General features: G+C 44.1%; 1 protein-coding gene across 8 annotated transcripts in view; it reads left to right on the top strand.

Moving 5' to 3' along the window:
• The window catches only part of FAM168A (family with sequence similarity 168 member A), a 209,155-nt gene that overhangs the window by 31,689 nt on the left and 153,307 nt on the right, over window positions 1–24,159 (top strand). For 5 of the 8 annotated variants that reach the window (XR_012773866.1, XM_075491332.1, XM_075491327.1 and 2 more), the window contains exon 2: window positions 22,654–22,746. The exons of 2 other annotated variants lie outside the window; for them this stretch is intronic. The gene's annotated coding sequence lies outside the window, so the exon portion shown is untranslated. Of the gene's footprint in view, window positions 1–22,603; window positions 22,747–24,159 lie in introns of those variants that run through there. One more of the 8 variants, XM_075491328.1, reaches the window with a different exon arrangement.

Genomic DNA, 24,159 nt, shown 5'->3' with positions numbered 1-24,159 from the left:
ACAAATGCAAGCCCTGAAAGAGTAGGTTCTTATTTCTTGCATTTTGCTGTAATAACAGTAGCAGTCTAACCGTATGATTAACAGCGAGAATCCAGAAGTAGCAGGCTAATAAAATACCGTCCCTTCAAAGAAAAGCCTCAGCTTCTTGCAGTTAGGAAATCTGTGCAGCAGATAGATGGAACTTCTGTCTCCAGTGTTATGTGTGACCTACTTGGAACTGAAAGGTTTTAAGAAACTGTTTGTTCACCACTCAATTACTATTTTTTTTCTTTTAAATTATACCGTGTTTGGGTTTAATATAATCCTCTGAACATGGACTAATAGAGAAACATTCTCTGTAGAAAATTTAATCAGTTCCTGTTGTGTTAATTCTTTCTGCTAGCAAGTACGTGAGGTGTTCCTTCTTTTTCCATTGCAAAAAACCCCCACCCCAAAAGCCCCTAACCTTTTCGATCACGTAGCTAGTATTTTGTAGAGCAATCGCAAAGGATAGTAAATTGAGTAAAACATACTATCCTTGGCAGGATTTCCCTTATGACTAAATTCAGTATGAACAAAGAGGACAAGGGCAAATAACTTCACTTATTCAGGTCATTTTTCATAAGAATCATAAAAGTTAGATAGAAAAGGCCTATTAGATTATCTCGCTTCTCTTCCGTCTTGCCGGTTCTGGGTTATTCTCTACAGTAACCTTGTAAAATTTTACTTGTCTAAATGGAAGAAAGATAATTTGCCTGCTGCTGATTATTTTTTTTTTTGAGTGGAAAAGGATGGATGGTGTTCTATCTGGGCTAGCAAATACTTCTTAACGCTTCTACAAGGCTCATTTTTAATTTCTACAACTGTCTCCTCTTCACTAGTTTTATGTTCCTCTTTCTGAACGCTGTGATTTTATCGTGAGGCATGTTTCCTACACTTTGGCCTATGTTTTTAATTCCACCCCGTTATTCTAGTTGTTCAAGTATTGGAAGAACCCTGAGGCTATCTGTAACAATTTCACCCCATTGTGTTTCTGCCCTTCAAGTGCTTGCCAGGATTAATGTACGAACAACAACAGATTGTTCTTCCTGTATAGTGGGAAATGTTTATAGTGCTCTTCAGATTAAAATAATTTAAAATCCTCTTAAAGATAGGGTTTTTTCCCCTCTAAGAGAGCTACCAGGGAAGTAGATATAAGATGACTTAAAACCCCCCAAAACAATACAAACAAAGCCTCTTAGCAATGGGAAAAGAACGTGAACAATTGGATAGGAGCTCGTCGGCGCAGCGGCTATGAAGCTTGTGCTACGTGGCTTTGTCGCAAACATGTTTAACTCAACACGCGTGTTTTAATTGCTGTGCGGCTAACAAGCTTCTCGCGGGCGTGAAGGAAGAAGTGGAATGTTTTCGACATTTGTTGCTCTAAATTACAGTTGTATCGGTAGCATTACCGTGTCCAAAATAATACTAAAATGAATATGAGAGTTTGGAAGGAATTCGCTTATGAGAGGCGTATCTGCTTATCTGCCAGCTAAAGAAGTCACCGAGCCAGTAATTTCTTCGATGATCACGGTGTTATGGTCGTGCGGAGGTGCTGGTGAAATGATAGGTCCCGTCTTGTTTCCGAAAAAAAAATCTGGATTGTGACTATCGAGCAAATGGGGATGTGTCTCATGTCACTGGGAAACAGGGAATCTGTATGGTTTGATGTAGCGAAATGGTTCGGCACAATTTTGGAGCGTACACCGTGAGGTATGACCCTACACCAGCAGGTCCGGGGACCACACGCGTGGGTCGTCTTCATCTCTTCAGCACCTCAACTGTAAACTACTAGGGGTTGAATTTTGGAGGGAGAATAAGGGAAAGGAAGGTGGCCAGCTCAGTCTGGGAGGAATTAGGTGCCTTAGTCTGTTAGCATCTTAAAAAAATCCCGGCAGGTATCCTTAGCATCTTAAAAAAGTCTCAGCATCCTGTATTTGGACCTCTCCAGCCTCTGCTGAGTTCCTGCATTACTGTAGACTCTTGGGTAATGTTAGGAAAATCAAGCACGTCTATAATTTATGAACATGAGATGTATTGAATGTGACAGGGAAAACAACTGAAAATTAGGATACACAGAATGAACATTTGTGAAAGCAACAGAGGATTCTTGGAAGCTGGTGGCGTATCTTAATGAAACTGATATGCCGGTATAACGAAGGGAAATAAACCTTTAGCATACAACACCGTGGCTTTTTTGGATAATTGATTTTCATGATACACGTATTTGGTTATGTTCTAGTGTGAACAATGATACATCTTGAGCTTGGGTCTCCTGGTCAGACACGTAAGAAAACAATGTTTTGTGCTTAACAACATACATAATAGCCCTTCCTCTGTCTCTGTATCTGCATATATTGTCTGGATGCCGATGCTGGGCAGCCGTCGTCCCGGTCCCCACGTGGGAGCCCAGAGCTGAGGGATGTTGTCCCTGCTCTCCGTGGCTCTGTGTCGTGAAGTTTGTCTGTCTTTCAAAATGGAAGAGGGGACTACGGTCCGGGGCAACACACAGTCATTTTATTTAAAAATGCTCCTGTTTTGGGAGAGTAGTTTAACTGTGGGGTGGAATAAAACTATGACATCCTTTCTCTCCGTTCTCCGTAAAATACATGTATGTAAGGGTGACCATGTACAGACTTGCAATAAATTAATTTTGTTTGCAAAAGCACTGTAATTATACAGTTCTCCTGCCAATTTGGCACAGGAAGACAAGGAAAATCTCAAGTGGAATGCTTTCCCCATGAAAAGTTGTTCTGTATGGTGGTGTTGGTTTTTTTTTTTTTCTTTAGCTTGAACATAATAATCTGATTGGCAAACCTTTTCAAAAATGAATTGCATAGCTTATAGCGTGAAATGATTACCTATATAAGAGTTATCATTTTTGCATACATGGGGGGGGGGGAGCAAACTGTGTGCTGCTAAGATCTGCTGGGTTGTCCTCTTCAGGAGCCTGACGGGTTGCAGTGACCTGGAAGGCACCCAGCTGGTGTGTCTCCTTTGCTACCAGCGCTGCATTTCTTCATCTTTTAACTCAATTCCTGCTCTCGGTGGCAGCTGTTTAATTCTTCTGCCAAGATCGTTTTTGGTGGGGGGGGGGGGGGAACCACAACTGCAAAGGAAGGAATTGTTTAGAATATTGGGTCTAAACATAGATGATGGTGGTGATCGCTGGTTCCATTTTTAGCCCGGCTTCCCGAAGAAACGAGGCTTATGCAGCAGTGACATCTGTTAGTCTGCCGCTGCCTCACAGATTTTGAGTGCACGGGCCAACTTTGACCAAATTTTGATGAAAAAATAAGTTTTGCTCCAGGTTTTGACGTTTGGTGGCTGGTGATGTTTGGGGAAGGGCAGACTTTTGAGCTCAGCGGTGATCTCTTTTTGACCGCCTGACTGCAGGCACTGGCAGCGGGGCACGGGACGGAGAGGGGGTCTTGCAAAGCAGGGGAGCAAGAGAGGTGGAGGAGAACTGGGTGCCTCGCTGGTGGGTGAGCTGTGATACAACTATCAGGGTAGAGAATAAAAATTATGGGAAAACCAGGTTGCAGTAGCTCCCTGGCTCAAAGGGTGGCTTTACCTGTGTCACTAGGTAGGCTCCCACCAGAAAGAGATGTCTTCTCCTGCTCTGTTCCCACCTCTCCTTGTGCTAGCATGAACCTTTGTGGATCACTACTGCTTAGGAAACGTTTTTGGCCACGTTATTTGGAGGTTAGATCAGCTTAAAGCAGTTGTGAAAGTGAAGCCCAGCGAGGCGGTGATGGGGGAAACCTGTTTGTGGTGCGAGTCATTCCTCCTGTCGCACAAAGCCGCTTTGACTTAATGAGCCTGGCTTTGGGCAGGATTAGTCCCGCTAGCTGTGCAAGTTGAGTGTGATCCAAGTGAGCGAGCAAGTGTTACTGGGAGAGGAGTATCAGACCGCACCTCAATGTCAACCACGGTGGTTGAGCAAAGAAGAGAAGTTGGTGAAGTCTAGCAGAGCTTATCAGCTTGAGTCCTCACGTTTTCTCTGCTGCTTTAGAATGGAATAGAATATTTCAGTTGGATGGGACCTACAGTGATCATCTAGTCCAACTGCCTGACCAACTCAGGGCTGACCAAAAGTTAAAGCATGTTGTTAAGGGCATTGTCTAAACGCCTCTTAAACACTGACAGGCTTGGGGCATCGACCACCTCTCCAGGAAGCCTGTTCCAGGGTTTGACCACCCTCTCAGTAAAGAAATGCTTCCTAATGTCCAGTCTAAATCTCCCCTGGTGCAGCTTTGAACCATTCCCAGACATCCTGTCCCTGGATCTCAGGGAGAAGAGCTCAGCATCTCCCTTTCCCCGTCCCTTCCTCAGGAAGCTGTTGAGAGCAATGAGGTTGCCCCTCAGCCTCCTTTTCTCCAAACTAGACAAGCCCAAAGTCCTCAGCCACTCCTCATAGGACATACCTTCCAGCCCTTTCACCAGCTTTGTTGCCCTCCTCTGGACGCATTCAAGGACCTTCACATCCTTCTTAAATTGTAGGGCCCAGAACTGCACACAGTACTCAAGGTGAGGCCGCACCAACGCTGAATGCAGCGGGACGATCACCTCTTTTGACCAGCTGGTTATGCCGTGTTTGAGGCACCCCGGGATGCGGTTTGCCCTCACTGCTGACTCCTATTGAGCCTTCTGCCCAGCATTACTGTGTCCTAGGTGCAGGATCCGGCATTTGGACTTGTTAAATTTCATCCCGTTAATCGTAGCCCAATGCTCTGATCTATGTAGATCCCTCTGCAAGGTCTTCTGTCCCTCAAGAGAGTCAACAGCACCTCCCAGTTTGGTATCATCAGCAGACTTGCTAATGGTGCATTCTACTCCTGCATCCAGATTATTGTTAAATATATTGAACAGAACTGGCCCTAGAATTGAACCCTGAGGAGCACCGCTGGTGACCAGTCACCAGCCAGATGTAGCCCCTTTGTTCCGCACCATCCAGGCTACGAACGTCTGTTAAATCGTGGCTGGTGAAGACCACGTTCTCCTGCTTCCACCCCCAGCCAGCCTTTGTGGACGCGCCATCCTGGTTCCACCGGCTGTGGGAAAGCAGCAAGGCTGTGTCTTTGGAAATCGTAACCGACCTGGAGAATAAGGGCTGCGGCATTAGTTTTGGAGAGGACTTTGGCCCTGTTTGGGATCTGGCAGATGTGCAGAAATGTTTTAAGGGCCCTTAAGACTTTTGAAATGGGGTGGTAAAATGCTACGACTGCAGAGTTCTTTAAGATTCCCTCCCGCAGTCTACGGGGAGCTCCCGGCAGAAAGAAGTAAACCGATGACCTGGAAAAAGAAAATGAAGGAAGCAAGATTAGTCTGCTTGACAGGGAATGCCATCGTGGGATTTATTTTGATTCCTAGTACCAGTCTGAAAGACTTTATACAGTGAAATTCTGTGGTTTATAGTTGGAGAGAAAAAACCTGTACTTTTTGGTGTGTATATATATATTTTTGTTGTTGTTGTTCCTGGGTGGGGAATCTGTGAGTGCTTTGGAGAGGCTACTCTGCATGATATACTCGATTTAGCAACTGGCAGGCCAGTTTGTACGATCTCTGGTGATAGAGCCTGTCCTGGGAAGTGTCTGAAATCCAGAATCATGAAATCTTTAGTGGACAGTTCACTGCTAATGGGCTCCAGGTTTGCGCCAGTACCACAGGATCAGTAACAAAAGGCTCCGTGTACCAATGCCAAGTTGCCTGAGACTGCTCTGACTTTTTAAAGTTTTATTTCCGATTTTATCAAAAGCTAAATCTGAGTTCAGCGAGGCAGGGTTTAGTTGGTTAAAACCAGCAAAAGCTTGTTTTATTTTGTTTTGTTTTATTGAAGGAAACCTTGAATATGGTACGCATAACATACGCAGAAGCTAGTTATTTTTTTCAGCAGTAGATAAATTGATGTGAGAAAAAATATACAGTATTGATTTTTCTTTTCCTGTGGCTTTTGAGAGGTTGTTAATGCAGCAAGTACACAAGAGCACTCCTATGTCTGTCTGCACAGTAATCTCTAATAAATTGACTTTTTTAAAAACCATTTTTAGTCTGTAGTTTCAGTGACTTGATTTGTGGAGTAGATGATATCTCCTGGCACATAATTACTCATTTTTGGGTTGTGTAAAAGGTTGGAGGATAAATTTTGATGCATTATCTGTAGCACTAAAGATCTCTCCTATTACTCACACAAGTTTTTCCTCTCTCCTTCCTTACTGTAGCTGAGTAGAGTAGGTTTTTAGGGATCGGGTTTTTTCAGTGTTAAAATTTATAGTATGGACACTTTGTAGAGCTAATTCTTGCCCATCATGACATGGCAATGGGCATGATCATGGCAAGGGCAATGATTTATATTCAGGAGACCAACTATTTCTTTCCCTCGGGGCCACCAACTGTGTAAACAGGTTAGTGACCGTAATGTACTGCGACCTTTTGCTTCTTGTTTTCTTTTGGGAAAGAAATAAAAATGTGCAGCAGGACACGTGGCGATAATCGTATTAACGATAAAATGAAAGCAATTTGATAATGTATAATAGAATTTGACATCCAAGGAGCTGTCAGTCCGGTGGTGTTCATGATCTGAGGGTGCCAAGGAAGGGAATGGGTAGATGCTGACATGCAGGTGTATGAGGTGTTTGTGCATGGTTGGGTAATCGCGTGTGTTGGATGTCCAACAGAAGCACTTCCAAGACCGATGAACAGGTAGGCAGATGGTGACGCTTACGAATGACCGACATTCAGGGACGCTTTCTGTGTGTGTGTTGCTCTTTGTTCATGCTGTTCTGGGCTTGTGGTCAAAATTTGGGGGTAATTAATATTTTCTTCCCATTATTCAGCGCAGGACTGCATTGTGTCCAATTTCTTATGGCCTTGCTGCACATAATCAGTATTACCTAGGATTTGTTGTCCCAAGCCACTACGGTTTTTCTTCTTTCTATGTTTTGTTCTCTCCATGTCTAAAGACTTGTAGGTTGCCAGAGTGGTACAGGGACTGCGTTGTCACTGGCTGTGAAAAGAGATTCATACTTATTTTGTTGCTCTGTGGTGGTTTATTCCAAATAACTCATCATCTTGATGGTAATTCAGCTATCCCAGGTGATCCTTCCTTAACATGGCTCCTCAGGCTAGGAAAATCCAAGTGAGGATTTTCACTTGGTCTCTGGTGTCCTCCTAACGTACCACTTGTTCTTACCCAGTTTTCTAGTTTTTCATCTTGTGCTCTTCCAGTGGTGGTTCTCAACATCCTGCAAAACCATCGGTCTTCACCTGAAAGACTTTATATGGAGAAAGGGAGCATGGTATTTCCTGACTCAGAAGATTGTTTAGCCTGTCCAGATAGGAGAACAGTTGCCTTGAGCTTTCAAAGTCTTACAGCTCAACTTGAATTGGTAGAAACACAAAACGTTGCCTATGGCTAGAGCTGAAGAAAGCTTCAGACCAGCTGAAGAAAGACTGATGTCCTTCTGTTAGCTATGGAAAAAGGATCCCAATGAAAAAGAAGAGTGGTAAATGCAAGTTGTGGACTCTGGCTCCCTCTCCTTCATGACACACGCTACCTCAAATGCTGCTTGTGATGCTGTTGAGTGTACCTGGTCTTTTCCTTTTGTGGCCTTGCATCGAGAAGGAACCAAAGGCTCAGCCTGGGATGCTGTGGCAACTTCAGATCACAGGCACTCTTTGGCAGGCAGAAACTGTCTGAAGCTTAAGGCAGCAAAGGTTTCAAGAGCACGAGATGTTACTGTTGCAGAGAAAGAAGGAAAAACAGTTGCTGTTCCAAACTTGTGCTACTTTGAGACTTCGGCTCTCAAGGCCACAAGCAGACCCTTTGCCATGTTAAATCACAGAATCACAGAATCGTTTAGGTTGGGAAAGACCTTTAAGACCATCAAGTCCAACTGTAAACCTAACACTGCCGAGTACACCGCTCAACCATGTCCCTAAGTGCCACATCTACACGTCTTTTAAATACCTCCAGGGATGGCGACTCCACCACTTCCCTGGGCAGCCTGTTCCAGTGCTTGACAACCCTTGCGGTGAAGAAATTTTTCCTAATATCCAGTCTAAACCTCCCCTGGCGCAACTTGAGGCCGTTTCCTCTCATCCTATCACTTCTGGTGTTATTACACGGGATCATTTTCCTTCCAGTAGCTGAGGGGCAAACAATCTCTTTGTGAGTACCGCTTGGACCTCACAAAGTCAGGGGACTCTGAGTTTCAGGATGGAGACTCTGTCACCAATGGTTTGTTCCGGTATTTTCACTTGGTTATGGGGCCCCTCTTTAAATTGTTGTCTGAAGATGATACTAGCCATATTATGCAGGAATGTTATTTAACATATGTGTGGATGGGTGTATTTATACACCACCACCCAATGCAAACGGGACTGTTCTTTTTATATGTTGTTATTCATATTGAGCTGAGAAATACATCAGAACTAATACAAAATCTCATTGTCCCTTTATAACTTAAAAAGGAAGGGTGCTTGACATCTGGAAAGAGCTGTGCCTCGTTTCTCCTTTTTCATGAAACTATGAGGTTAAATATTTTTCTGGCTTCTGATATTTTTTAATACGCTTTTCAGGAGGCCTTTTCTTGCTTTAACAGGCAAATGCATTATCCGTGTGGCTTCCGTTTTCCTGTCGTCTTTACTTTTCCTACACTTTCCTTGATACCTCCCTCCAAGCTGTTGTTCTCACTCGACTCTTTATATTCCTCTGTATTAAGGAGCACCGCTTTGTGCCTTTTTTCCCCGTTGTGAAAATCTCAGTGCGCTGGGTGCAATCTTTTGCAACAGAGTGTAAAGGGCTTTAGGTTTAACTTTCAGGATTGTGGGTTTTTTTCAGGACCAACAGTCCACCAAAACAGTGGCGGTTTTCTGCATGACTTTCTCCCCTTTAAATTGCCGTAGTAAGATGTACTTTGTGTTTGTCTGAATTAAACCCAACGACAAACTGCAGAAGATACTCTGGTGCCAGAACAGCAAAGGCTGATAGAAAATGCGGAAGGCAAAAAGCCTTTCCCTTGGGAATGAAGGGACATTAAGTCTGCTTGGAGCATGTGTTGTGAGATATAAGGTGAAATTAAGGACTTTTAATTCTTGCAAGTTCACGGCGTTTCTTCTTTTTTTCCGGAAATGCTGATCTTTGTTTTTCACTTTTTATGTACTGTTTAGAAGGTAATGGCTTCCACGGGAGGGACTTGTACATTTGTATGGTTGGCTTTTTATTGCAGTAGGCTTTTAGTAGGTCAAGGAAGTGCACATAGGGGGGCTCTTAAAGTGGACTATGAAATGGTTTTGCTTAGCTTTGTTTTATCACTTCTTCGATAAATCTCTCTATCTCCCCTCAGGTTGCAGGTTTCTAAGCCGTGCCAGCAAAAACAAAACCGTAATGCTCTGCCAGCACTGCTAACTTCAAATAAAGCACGGAGCATATTTAATTTGCATTTGTGCAGAGGTGCTTGTTCAAAACACCTCTCTTCTTACCATCGTACTCGTGATAGTTCCTTGATTGCCTCTGGTAGGGGGATGACCGGCTCTGTGGGTGATGAGAGCGCAGTGGATGTCATTTAGTTCTAGATCTAGCAAGGTTTTCTACATCCTTGTAGCCATGCTGGGGAGTGGTGGACTAGGAGATGGGTGGAAGACTGGTTGCAAAGGTCAGTGGGTTGATGTAACCGGAGGGTTGGTTATGTGTGGCCTCCCTGAGGATTAATAGTGGGACCAACACCTTTTAACATCTTTCTCAACAGTTTGGTAGATGGGTTAGGATGCACCTTTTGTAAATTAATGGATGGAGCTGAATCGGGAGTAGTGCTTGTTGTGATCGTGGGCAGGGCTTCCCATTCAGAAGGACTTTAACAAGGTGGAGAACAGGACTGATAGAAACCCATGAAGCTCAGCAGAGGAGTCCTTCACCTGAGATGGCATAATCCCATGCAAGAGGCTCCCTGACACAAGAAGGGCAGCGAAATGCTGGAGATGCCTCCAAGGTGGATGTGAGCTGGAGTGCATGATGATAGAAGAGGTGATGAGTTGGATCCGCGCAATCTGGAGAAGGTTGCAAGGGGAACCTTATTACTGCTGTTATCTTCATTTACCCAAAGGGGAGGTTACAGTGAAGATGGTGCATGCTTCTCAGAGGTGTGTAGTGATAAGAGGCAACAGACACAAGTTTGATTTGGGTTACACGTGGAGGGGGAGGAAAAGCAACCCCAAACCCTGAACTGTTGCCTGAGGAAACATGGGAATCCCCATTAGAAAGATTTAGATTAGAAAGCACATCTGCCAGGAATAGTTCCAGTATTGTTCTTGCCTTGAAGCCGGGAGTGAGACCATGACTTTTTCCAGTTCTACCTTTCTCATAACCAGCCTGTTGGACTTCCATGAAGAAAGTCTCACCTTCTTTTCTTACAAAGATTAAAAAACCCCCACCCTCACCCACCCCCAATCATCCTGAAAATATGTTGCATGCTTGTATTATTTGTACTTCTAGAACTGGACGTCCTCTTGCAATGCATCCATATCTTCTCAGAGATGAGCACCAGTGTGTTCCAAGTCCTAGTTTGTCAGACGCGCAAGCCTTGGATTCAACTTGAAAATCGTTGCTACACGTTTTTGCTGCACGGTGAAATACAAACAGCCCTTTTTCACTCCCTCAAGAAACGTTAAAGTCTGTTTGGAGGAATAAAAGTGCAGTGCAACGTTTAGTCATAAATTGAAGATTTCCAACACCGTGTTGACTTAAAGCATATGTTAGTGAAACATGTCTCTGCTTTGCAGACAATTTTTGTACTTATGCTGTGGCAAGCACATTTAAAACAAGTATGGAAAATGTGCTGCCGGGAACAATCCAGCGGTGATGGTAGGGTCATTTAGATGACTTAATAGGTCTTTTTTTTTTTCCTAGCTATCTGTATTAAATCAATGATTCATATAAATTATGCCAAAGGGAGTTAATTGTTATTACATGGTATAAAAAGCTGCCAAACTAAGGGCAAAACTCTCATTGCAGTGCATGAAATAAAATGGAGTTACGTTACGACTGCTGAAAGCATAAAATGGCTGAACCTTTCACCCCCACCAAACGGCATGAACTGAAACTGCCGCGATAACGACGGGAACGAAGAAATTTTGGAAGCAAAGGTTTGGAAGGTTGTGGCATGTTTGGAGGTTTTGGCACATTTGGAGGTTCTCCAGAACACGCAACAAAAATTGAATGTGAAATACCCAGCTGAAGGAGAATACTGTACTTTTTCGTTGCCCAGATCTGCAGAGGAATTTAGGAGTTTAACTTCATTGGTGCAGTGGGAGTTGAGCTCCTAAATATCTGTGAGGGATTAGGCTGCAGTCTATGTAATATGGTTTATTTCTTATTTCTACAAGAGGGGCACTGCTACTGTTCTCTCTTGCAGAAATACTATAAAGAAAAATACTTCTCTTTTTTTTTTTTTTTTTTTTTTGTGGTCAGATGCTGTGAAGACGAGGCTCTGTAGGTATCTTAATTAGATAGCTATGGGCAGAGTAATAGGCTTGGCTCAGAATATGTTCTCCAGGCACATTTTCAGGGCTGTTTGAAGATGAATTGTAGCTTCTCGGAGAGAGGGTACATCAAGGGCGCTTGAGCAGAAGATGATAAGCTTTGGTGCTGGCCATTGCATGCTATTGCTTTGGAATATTTCTCGCTGTAGTCAATGAAGAGCAAAAAAAATACCCATCACATGTTAATTTCAGTATGCGCTTTGCACAAAATTCGACGTAGCCCTTTCCTAGGGGCAGTTGCATTTTAAATGGAAGAAGGTAATATAATGAGAAGAAAATGTGAGAGTGGAAGCACAGGGTATTGTGTAAAGGAAAATAGGTAAGAAATGCATTTTTAGAAATTGTTCGGAGGAAAGTCTAGGGTTTTTTGTGCAAGGAAAAGTATTCTTCAAAGCAGGAGTCAGCATGGCAAAAAACAGAGGAGCAGGTGGAAGGTGTAGGGTAGAGAGGGGGTCTGGGGCAGGACGGAGGAGGACAACTGGAGTGGAGATGGTGGCATGGCAGAGCTGCTGGGAGCAACCTGGAGTAATTTTGAATGAGTACATGTATTTATTAGGCTTGATGGCGAAGTTCAAGAGTACCGTGACACACTAGAAATTTAGGAAATGGCATTACCGAAAACGGGGAAACTCCGCGCTCTCTAGTTACTACATAATTAATAACGGATAGTTTCTGGCCTGCTCAGTGACCTGACCTGACGGCAAGAAACGAAATGTGTGGCGTAAGGAGTAGAGTGCTGTTAGGCATGGTCTTTGCTACGATTGGCCAGTGGTGGAAGAATAGATGATTAAAGTCCTTTGCAAAAGCTGTTACAGGGCTGGAAGAAAGCTTTTTCTTCTCTAATGTTAGCAAGAATTTTTTTAATCCATCTGCAGTATTCAAGAAGGTGATGGACTTGAGGTGTGTGGGGGGTCCCCCTATGATCTCATGTAAGAACTGGTGGGTATTGCTCTAAATTTTGACTAGCTTTTTCACTGGCATTGCTACTGTATTATCTGTGTCTCTCTGCGTGGCAAAGGGAATCGAGTGAAGAAAAATTAAGTCTATGGTGACAGAAATGGCTAATGACCTGATTGTTTTGCCCCTCGGCTAGTGGAAGGAAAATGATCCTGTGTAATAACACCAGAAGTGATAGGACGAGAGGAAATGGCCTCAAGTTGCGCCAGGGGAGGTTTAGACTGGATATTAGGAAATTTTACTTCACTGAAAGGGTTGTCCAGCATTGGAACAGGCTGCCCAGGGAAGTGGTGGAGTCGCCATCCCTGGAGGTATTTAAAGGACGTTTGGATGAGGTGCTTAGGGACATGGTGTAGTGGTGGGCTTGGCAGTGTTAGGTTTACGGTTGGACTCGATGATCTTAAACGTCTTTTCCAAGCTATACGATTCTGTGATTCTGTGAATGGGTAGCTTACAAGGATATAATGGTGGGAGGTCATGTGGAAATGGTGCAGTGGTGGGATACCATGAGGAAAACCTTGCTAAAGTCAAGGTAAGTGCCGCCCACTGTGCTCTCATCATACGCAGAGCTGGTCATCCCCCTGCCAGGGGCAATCGGGGTGTGATTGCTGTCATCCTTCCAATCTGGTATCGAAAGGCCTTGCACTGATATTGGCCACCTTCCTCAGCGTCCTCGGATGTGTCCTGTCTGGTCCTGGGGACTTCTGTGTCCCTGGCTTATTTAATTAGTCCTTAGTTTATTCCTCTGCCATCTATTGAGGGTAGCACCTGTCTCCCCAAACTCTGCTACGAGGCAGTGTGTTGAGCCTAATTATTCTGATAGAGTTTGGAGATTTAAGAAAACACCTTCTTCAAAGACGGACTGTATAAATTGAAGTAGATTAATAAACTAGACTAGAACATAATGCCATTTTCTATTCTAAACGTAATAGTGACAATCAAGACAATCTAAACAAAAATGACAATCGAGAATGAGTGCATTTATCTCCAGTGTGTATTTTTCTGGATTACAAAATGTAGCAAATGTGGTATATAGCAACATTTCTTTGTAAACTGGCATGTTTGAAGGACTGGCCTTATAAGAACTAGTCTTTTGTAAACAGATGTAAATATCAAAGCAAATCAGATCTCACCCTGTTTGTTTAAGTCTCTCTTATCTGCTGATGTGAGTTCAGATTAGAGTGGCTGATTTACTTAAATATCTTGAATCCACCCATCCTGCCGCTGCGTCGGCTCCCAGCTCTGCACCTGAATCCTCTCTGGCGCTGAAATCCAGAGCTCAACAGCAGCAGGGAGCTGAGCCGCACAGGCCAAACACTGATGGTATTTCACTAGCAGTTGTTCTTTTGCCAATATTTGGCTCTAAAAGGAACCCCTCCAGTATTCCAGTAGATTAGACTTTTTTTTAAATCAGTAACTGGCGAGTAAGTAAAAATGGGGATGGGATTTGCTGCTTTTCCTAATCTCGCTCTGCCCTTCTAGCCTTGATACGGCATCCTTCAAGCAGGAAAGTAATTCTAACAATATAGTGGAAGAAATGATGTAAAAGGGCGGTGTGGCCAGGGGTGATACGCAGCAGATAAACACCGACATTAGTCACTTGTCTTTCTTGTAAGCCTAGACAACAGGATGTTCCTGGAGGAAGGATGATGGCCAACTTTGCCAGTTTTAGTGACTTAGAATCATAGAATGGTTTGGGTTGGAAGGGACCTTAAAGACCATCTAGTCCAACCCCGCTGCCATGGCCAGGGACACCTTCCACTAGATCAGGTTGCTCACAGCCCCGTCCAACCTGGCCTTGAACACTTCCAGGCATGGGGCATCCACAGCTTCTCTGGGCAACCTGTGCCAGGATTTCACCACCCTCATCGTAAAGAATTTCTTCCTTATATCTAGTCTGAATCTCCCCTCTTTCAGTTTAAAACCATTACCTATCACTACATGCCCTTGTAAAAAGTCCCTCTCCAGCTTTCTTGGAGGTCCCCTTCAGGTACTGGAAGGCTGCAATAAGGTCTCCCCAGAGCCTTCGCCAGGCTGAACAACCCCAGCTCTCTCAGCCTTTCTCCATAGGAGAGGTGTTCCAGCCCTCTGATCATCTTCATGGCCCTCCTCTGGACTCCCTCCAACAGCTCCATGTCCTCCTTGTGCTGAGGGCCCCCGAGCTGGACGCAGCACTGCAGGGGGGTCTCACCAGAGCGGAGCAGAGGGGCAGAATCCCCTCCCTCGCCCTGCTGGCCACGCTGCTCTGGATGCAGCCCAGGATACGATTGGCTTTCTGGGCTGCAAGCGCACATTGCCAGGTTATGTTGAGCTTCTCATCAACCAACACCCCTAAGTCCTTCTCCTCAGGGCTGCCCTCAATCCCTTCTCTGCCCAGCCTGTATTTGTGCTTGGGATTGCCCTGACCCATGTGCAGGTCCTTGCACTTGGCCTTGTTGAAACTCCTGAGGTTTGCACGGGCCCACCTCTCAAGCCTGTCAAGGTCCCTCTGGACGGCATCCCTTCCCTCCAGCGTGTCGACCGCACCACACAGCTTGGTGTCGTCGGCAAACTTGCTGAGGGTGCACTCAATCCCGCTGTCCATGTTGCCGACAAAGATGTTGAACAGCGCTGGTCCCGATACCAACCTCTGAGGAACGCCACTCGTCACTGGTCTCCACTCGGACATTGACCCGTTGACTCTTTGAGTGTGACCATCCAGCCAATTTCTTATCCACCGCATGGTCCATCTGTCAAATCCACTTTCCTTCCGCACTTTTCTTACACCTCTATTTCACACTTATATACTGTATGTAAAAAAAAGGTTGCTCTGCATGATGTTTAATAGTCTGGGTTTACAGAGTATTTTAGAAACTCGTTGCATGCCTTGAGATGTTGAGTTGTTGTGTATCTTGACGCTGAATTTTCACGGATGTCCGTGACGTTGCTAGTGAAGCATGTGTGCGTGCTCCTGTGCTGGCTGGGGAGCATGCTGCTCCCAGTCCCTTTTTACCCTTGTCCTCCAAAATCTCTCTCTTCCCTCTAGACTGGCCAAAGTCATCGCTGGTGATCCCCAACCTGCTTCCACCAGCTGGACAGGACAAGTGTCAGCGATGGGTCTTTGCTTGCCCAGCTGTTGGCAGGAGCAAGCTCAGGAGATGCAAGCAGTCCTGGTAGTCCTTCTCTCCTGAGCACCACCAACGTGCTGCGGCGTCTGGGGAGACGAGGGGTGAATTTCTGCTTGTGCTGTCCTTTTCACTCAGTGCAAATTCTCTTGGCTGCATCTTGTATTTTTTCCTTCGCGGTGAAGCATTTTTCTTGGGAGTTTCGCTCCTCCTCTGCTGCCTGTTCCCATTGCTGGGCTCCCTTAACTGCGCTGGTACAACTATCTGAGGGGCCATATGGTGAACCAGATCAGTGAGCAGCAAAAAAAGGTTATTTTTAACCCAGATCAGTTCACTAAGCTGGTTCGCTGTACAGCTCCGTAGCAGTCGTGTTGGTACAAAGACAACTGGCAATTTTTGAGGGGAGGAAAGACGGGAAGGCGCTTCCAGCCAGTAATGTCCCTGCGGTTTCCTGCCATGTTTTCTGCCTTCCAAAATTATTTCTTTCCATGCCTTTATTTCCTGCCAGGTATTTTCACAGATGTTTTGGCTTCCAATTGCTCCAGGTGGATCTCATCTGATATTTTTTTTGCCAATACCTCTGGTTTCTCAGGGTTTGGTTTTGATTTTTTTTTTTATAGTGCCCTGAGAAGAACTGAACTCGGCTCCATTCTGGATAATCTGTGTATATTCATTAACATCTTGCCCTGTTCTTCCTTAATGTAGCTACTAAATGCGTTAGGCTCTATGACAAATGTCTGTAGCATCCTTTCTATGGTATCTCCTTGCTCCCAACTCAATACCACACCCTTTATAATTGCCTTTAAGTTATAGTCCTTTAATTATTCACTGTGTGAGTAAAGGTGTCTGAATTAACTTTCAGAATGAAGCACTGTCAATGCTTTTCTTAACGTCTGAATAGATTGTCTGCTATGTTCCCATTAATCCCTCTTTTGTAATGCTGTGAAGGCTTGTGTTAGAATGTTTTTCTCAGATTTTATTTTATTTAAATAGAGGTAAAGGTCAAACGAGGCTGCTATTGCTGTAAGGTTTACTTTTATTTTTAAGACAGTGGCTGCATATATTTTTTTAATACTGAAGCTTTCCTATGTTTCCTTTTGAAGGTTGAGTGTTGTCAGTAATGCAGTAAATTGTTTCCTTCAATTAACATTAATCTTACATAATTAAATTGTTTTCTTTTGCCTACAAAGTCATTTGTGACTTAGAAACCTCTAAGTGTCTTAGAATATATAAATTACACAAGAGAGAACAACTAATCCAGAATCAATACTTTAAGAACCGGTTCTGAAAAATTGATGAAAACAGGAGGTAAATAACTTCAACATCTACTTTTGATGAATTTTTCCTGCTGGAATTAGAATCGTGTTTGGTATAAGGACAAGCCCGATGTACAAGGCTACGCAAGCTCAATGTCAGCCCTCTCTGCTGCCCCAAGGGACGTTTATTCTCTAATCTCAGTCAATTTAATTTTATTTATTGGAGCCCAGAAAATCCCTTTCCATTTTGCTGGGTTTGGATACTCACAGGGTTAAACACAAAACGTTGTGGAATAGGATTTAAAGGAAGGTGCCTGGCTCCAGTCAAGCATCATTAGACCTTGTCCAGTTGGATTTTAGCTCCTAATGTTTTTCTCTTCCTTCAAAAATCCCAGTCTCGGTGAATGTCCTGATGGATGGCCATGCAATTCAAGGGACTCAAGCGGTACGGAAGGTTTTTGAGATGGAAAATTGGCTCATGAGGAAAGTTTTGCAGTGCTGTCCAACTGAATAAAGTCATTTTCTCAGTGGAGAATGCTGTATTTTTACTCTCCAGCATGTCAGACACTTAGTGAATGTTTTTATCTTCGTTTGATAAGTAGTTGTGGAATGTATTTTCAAATGAATTATGCTAACACTATTTTATCATAACAATCTCCAATCTACCAAGGCAGGTTTTTTAATCACCACATTCTAATTAATTCTTAATCTATTTTATAATCCGTGTACTCAGCTCCTACCACTGGAGTCCAGTTTTATAGAAAGAAGAACAAAAGTAATGGATAAAAAAGGGGAAGAGAAGAGCGATTGAGAGAATCATTAGAGAAGAATGATTGTCATAAGATCGTCATAATGGTGTCGGTACTAAAACAAAAGCAGCAAACTAAATTTTGGTCATAGGGAGGGGAGGATAGAATTAAAATGAAAAATATTGTTTCGCTGCTTGAAATATCACATGTAGTTGATGAAGATATTAGGGAACAAGTTTTCTTACTAAGTAGCTGTAGTAATCTTACAAGGAAATGTTAAGGGATTTAAACTTTTTAACACCAAGAAGAAAGTGGGAGGGGAGGGAGGACTTCATTATGGAGTAGGCTGCAGGAACCCTGTTAGGTTTCTTTGCTCAACTTGATAGAGGTAAATTGCTTTAAAAGCTAGAGCACGTCACCTAATAATTAGGAAATTAGAAGTTAATGAGAAACTTGTGCAAAATGTATTCTATGGGAATTAGTGAATTTATTCAGCAAGTTGGGGCAACTTTGGCTCTAGAATAGGAGTTGACAGGGATTGGTAGGAAGTCAAACGTAGTAAGCGGGAGCTGGAAGAGTCTTGACTCTCAACCGAGATGGTTTATCCACTTGCAGTTGCAAAAATCTGGTGTACAAGCAAAGAAGGCAAAAATCTGTGAGGACTGAAGAGAGAAGGTTTAGCAACATCCTGTATCTCTAAAAAACCCAAACAGGACAAACCCCTCACCACCAAGAAACAAGCACCTCCCAAACTCAATAAGGCATCCAAGTACCTTCTTCATAGGTCCCAGCTGGTCAAAGTGCCTTCTTCATAGGTCCCAGCTGGTCAAAGTGCCTTCTTCATACATCTCAGCTGTTCGTGGCTGGCAGTGCCCCTGCCCGTAGAGGGGGGTGCCTGGTGGGTCAGTGGATGAGGATGGTTCCAGCATCTCTTCCAGACCCTCTAATATCCAGATCATAACTTTAAAATAAAAAGAGCAATAATACTTGCCAAGCATGAAAGACTTTTCTAGCTAGTAAATATTCCTCCTTTTCTTCTTTCCATATTTCATTTCAGGACAAACCTGTGTAATTTTTTCAGGCAGTCCTACCTATGGTAACGTTGTCAGCTCAATAACCGGGGGAGCTGGTGCTCTACCTTTGCTAAAGGAGGTGGATTCCAGCTTTCCATCCGTGTTTGCCTTGCCTGAGCTTGCCGGTGTGAGATCAGCATTTGGCTTCCCATGGTACCAAGGGATGATGGCGATACCTCCGTCAGCTCTGAAACCGAGCCTGCAAGAGACTGTCGGGGTGGCGGGAGTGGGACAAGGCAACCTGCCTTTTTTGGGGAAGGCAGGCTTGTTTCTTCTTTATTCTTGAAGTCTTTGCTTCTCCTCCCTTTTCTCTCTTAGTTCTTTTAATAGGTGGAGCAATAAGCCCGGTTTAGACCTGGAGACAACCAGGAAAAAAAGAATATTAACACCGATGAAGAGAGCCGCCTTCTTCCCTAATGCTCTTCCCCAAGGAAGCAGTAATAATATTTCCTTGATAAGGACTCGTGTGCTGGATAACTGCTTCTTTTGATTCCTAGATGCTTCAGGTGAAAGCTCCAGCTAGCTCTTCAGGGAGTGGCACATAGTTTCTTCAGGTGTGTACTGAAGGATTTTTAACACGTTGCCCAGCATTTTTACATGGGTAATTAAAAATGCCTCGTTACAATTTAAACGTCCACCCTAGATACGTTGGATGCCTGCTGGTCTTCAGCACTAAAATGAGTTTATTCCCTTTGCTTGCTTTTTTTTGTTGTTTATCTACAGAGAGGCAAGTTTTTCTCTTCCCTTTCTACCCGCTCCTGTCCTGCGTGGAGGTGACTTTGGCAGATTTATTCAGTTTTCTGCAAGAGGCTGAGGTTTCTCCAGCTCCTGCTCCTCTCCCTCCGGTTTCAGAGGAGCGAGGTTTGCTGGTAGAGCTGCACCGGCACGCTGCACGGGGGGCTTTGATGCCATCGTGGGGTTAATCCCAGCTCACACTCTTGATGAACGAGGCCGTGCCGGCAGAACTTCCCAATATTATGCTATTTCCCTAAATTTTCCAAATTAATACCTCCTCGCGTGTCACGCTTTCCCTCTTTAAAATTTGTTCTTCTCATTCTCTAACGAACGCCTTCGTACTACTCGGAAGGCCTTGATTGGGACTGACTGCATTTGGGCAAATATGTCTAAATTTTGCGTGTCTATGGCATCGCTGTGGTTAGAGAACCTGGCAGTCTAGGACTCCAGCTGAAGAGGGGTAGGAGATGGGGGTACAGCACGAAGCAAGAGAGGATGGTGAGGAATCCGACGCAGCTTCGGTTACGCTGACGTCTCGCGCCTTCTCACACACTCCAGTTAAGTGAAAGATCCACGTGAAACTAGATTTCTTTTGTGTTAGCACTCGTTTAAATGATTTCTCTTAAATTCTGACCATTTACGACTGGTTTTTGGATGGTGGCTGAGGGCAGTGATGGGTGTGTGTCGGCAGATGGATAGCCTCCATCTCCGGGCAGCTCGTCACAGCTTCTCTCTGCAGTAGCAGCATCCAGTTATTATGAACCTAATCGTTTTGACTTCTGGTCAAGAAAAAAACAGAAAAAGGACCAAAAAAACCCCCCCAAAAGGGTGATTCTACTGAGTGTCTGTGTGGCAGCACAATACAAGAAGGTATTGATGCTGTTGCAGCTAAAGAAAGATCCCACCGACGAGGTTAATGGGAGGTGGGTACAGTACTTCTGTCTCTTTAGCAGCTAGAAATGAACAAAAAGGTGAACTTTCTGATAATCCCCCAGCATTAAAGGTTGCTGTAATACTGTCCTCCTGCTAAATCGAGGTGGTGCCTGGAAACCCTCATGTATTCAGCACACGCAGCGGTGTTGGACGCGTACGGGGAACCTTTAGTATTTGCTAAGCAGAGCTTATTGACTTCCTTGGCCGCGCTCAAGTGTAAAGACGTAAAAATGTTTCAAACCTTGGACTTGAAGCAAATTTAGCTATCAAACCGGCTGTGCTAAATGAAATAGGAATGGCAAAGGCATCGAGATTTGAGGTGTAAAAGCGGTGGAAAGAAGTTGATCCCATGGTTGATGCTGAGCCTGGTGTAGCTGGCAAGGCAAGTTGCTGAAGGGCGGAGGAGGACTTGGGGGAGGTGGTTTTCTCCCCCATTTGCTTGGACCCAGGTTATTTTCTGCTTCTTTCTTGCCACAAAAGGAGTCATTTGTTTAATTTTACAAAATGTTACTGAAGCTGTTGGAACTGAAACTGCAGCCCACGTCTTCTTGATAAATGACTGTGTGTATTCCTGGAAGGAAGTTAAAACGGGGCTGTGTTATATTTGGTACCTCCCGAAGCACTGAGGCTACTTTGAGTACAGAATGTGCTCAAAGAGAGATTAATTTGCCACTGCAGAGCTTGATGTGATGAGATTTGTCAAGTCGTCGTTTCTGCTGGAATTCACTTACGCTTTCCTCTCTCTCCTAAAGATGTTTGCTTATATATTTTAGAGTCATGTCTTTGAACTGGGGGACCATAAAGGCAAGTCGAAAAGCCTAAAACCAGGATTAAATTCCAAGCAATGAATATGCTTATTATAAGGTGGCAATACAGAAGCCAAGCACCCGTACAACAGGTGGAAATACGACTGAGCCGTTTCCCTCGGCGCGCTCACGCTCTTGGTAGCAACAGTACTGGGAATATCTGGACGTTTGAGCATCAGCAGGGTGGGTTTTGACTTCTCTCCAAGGATGCCATCTCGGATGGTATGGTGGTGGTTTCCTGTCGTAGGCGATTGCAGGAACTTCAGTAAAAATGCAGATTTATCTTCTTCATGCTGGGTTTTTTCGTGCTGTTTCATTTGCTGGGCTTGAAGGGCCTCTCGATGTAATGCTGCGGAGAAAGGTGGGATGGATCGCGCTCCCAGAGAAACTCTCAGTTGTTTTACTGGATTCGACGTTTTCTGCGTCCTGTTTTCTCCCCGTGAGTGTTTTTTGAGTGAATGTAAACTAATACTGGATCAGTGGTTAGAAGCAATGAAAAAATATTTAATGTAAACCTTTTGGTGCTGGGTTGATTAAAATAAACAACTGTTATAAGGAGCACTGGTCCTGGTTTGTGAACAGTAGGTTTTCTGTTCCTCTGTGTAATGCATAAAGCATGTGGAGCTGCTTGAGAGCTTTTTTTTGTGCTGTACTTTATTTTGAGGTATTTCGTTTTCAGTTCTCTGAGCTTTTGTGTCAGCTCGGAAGGGAGGGTGTAGGAGTAACGTGTAAAACTTTGGCTAAAACCTGTTTAGTCCCAAATCCCGACAAATAGCTGGTTAACAAGTATTTAAATGAAAGCTTGAACTTTGTTTTCTCCCTTTTGAAAGCTGAGAAGACCCCAGTTCTGATTTCATCTGCTTCTGATGCTGTTTGTTTCTAGTTTCTATGCAATTCTTCAACAGAGCGTAGGCAAAGCATAGTTGATGTAGACTTTGTGCAAGACGCGCCACGTGAGTATTGCGCCCAAAATCATTGAGCTGTAGCGTAGAGCTGCAGAAAGATTTCATGTCTTGATTTGAAGGCGCAGATGTTGAATTTCTGCTGTCTTTTTCTCTATACGTATGGTGAGGGACAAATGTATCCTTGGTATTTTTAGGGGGAAGAAAATTGAGGGAGAGGTGCAGTAAATATACATACTTACTCCCTCTTATTTGTGGGAGAGGTGCAGTAAATATGCATATCTATCTGTTTAACGACAGCAGGTCGGAAACGTGAGTTGCAGACCATTCACATCATGCCGTCTTTTTTGCAACTGCTGGTCTTGTAGCCAGCTCCCGTATCCCTTCCCTCTCCTCCTCGTACCCCGCATCTCCATCGCTCCTCCTTTTTTGACTGCATTAATTACATGTAGCCGTTCCTCCTTTTGCTCCGGTGGAGATAAAGACCACTCTTTGCTAGAAAGAGCCGTGTTTTCTGTCCGACAGGTTTGCCCGCGGAGCCTCACGGGTCTCTCTCTTTCTCTCTGTCCGTTGCTGCTGCAGAGCTGTGGAATGCTGTGAAGACTCACTGCCCTGCAGCCGTAGGCAGACTGCTCTCCGGATTATCTCCATCCGAAGGAAGCTCGTATCCAAGAGGTATCAATTCATGTTTTATGTGTGCCCTTCAATTGTAGCGCTTGAATTTAGATACTCCTCCAAACACCTTTTTCCCTGCTCCCTCCCCAGACAGAAAAGCTTTGGATGCCACGGAGATTGCAAGTGTTGATTAAAAAGTGTTGGCGTTTGGTATGGGTTGGACCCTTGTTTATATTAAATGGACTTTGGTACAGAATCGCATTACATTTTAAACCAAGCAAGTAATTTCTGGGTCAAGAAATGCATAAGCTGAAGCTCCAGCAATGCTGTATGTCTAGCGTATTTTATTGTGTTGATTTATGAAGTTAATAAACCTAAGGTAGTCAGCAGGCTGGAGTAGAACACACAGTAGGTATGCGGTGCTCCTATAAAGAATTGTGAGAGTTAGGGGCTTTTTAGTGTTTATTAGTTCTTAATATCTTCTTCGTAAATAATTTATTTTTGTTTTATATTAGGAAGAAGGCAAAGAGTACTGCTTGTGTGCGCTAGCTGGGTCAAAATCACTGGGTTGGCAAAGGCATGATTCCTGGTATAAACTTCTGTCATTTGCCTGTAGATGGGCAAATTATTTTCTCATAGTTTATGTTGCAGCCTTTAATAAAAGAAAGCTAGAAACAATTTTTTAAACTGTAAACTTTGCAGCGTAACGTGGTCTGTAAATTGGTTGGAGCAGGTTCTATTTTAACTATTTATTTTTGGATATGGTGCCTAGCATTATGAGACCTGAGCAGGTCAAGCCCCTCTAGGCATTTATATATAAAGAAAATCACATCTGTTATAATAGCGTTATAACATGATATACAGCTAGCTATTAAATACGCACGTACCACTTCAGGAAATCCCGGTGCTGCACACAGTTATGGGCTGGAAAGTACGCTGGGCAAATGTCACTGTGTGCCTGCCCTGGGTTTAAATTTTCCCCTAGGTATTCACACTTGGTTGTTGCGGCAGAGAAGACGCCGGGACAGCCGAAGCGTCAGTCTGACCCAATCCAGCTGTTCTTGTGCAGGAGTATGGAAAAAACAGAGTTGACTCTTTTTTTTTTTTTTTTTTTTTCCCCCTTTTATATGTTTTGCTGCTTGCTTAGTAACATGAACTTTAAATGTCAGCTGCCAGGATACCCACTGAGTGTTCTGCTCCCACTCAAGTCAGATTTGCTGAAAACCAGATGCAGACAGACAACAACAGTGCTGACGGATGCTCTCTGCTCTTGGATCCGCTGCGCTGCACCGGGATCGAACATTTAGGCGTGCTGTGACCCTCATCCTCCCAATATTTTAGCACGCAGAAGCGCTCCAGCCCTGCTTGGGGAAAAACCTGCCCTGATTAACATCCCTGCTCTTTGGGTACGGACAAAACCAGGCTGTTGTTTCTTCCTCATCCCACCCTCAGCAACCCAACCTGTCTTAGGTG

Source organism: Mycteria americana, chromosome 1 (genome assembly GCF_035582795.1).
Source record: "Mycteria americana isolate JAX WOST 10 ecotype Jacksonville Zoo and Gardens chromosome 1, USCA_MyAme_1.0, whole genome shotgun sequence".
NCBI lineage: Eukaryota > Metazoa > Chordata > Aves > Ciconiiformes > Ciconiidae > Mycteria > Mycteria americana.
Note: the sequence above shows the minus strand (reverse complement) of the source record. Positions and strands in the feature narration are given on the sequence as shown.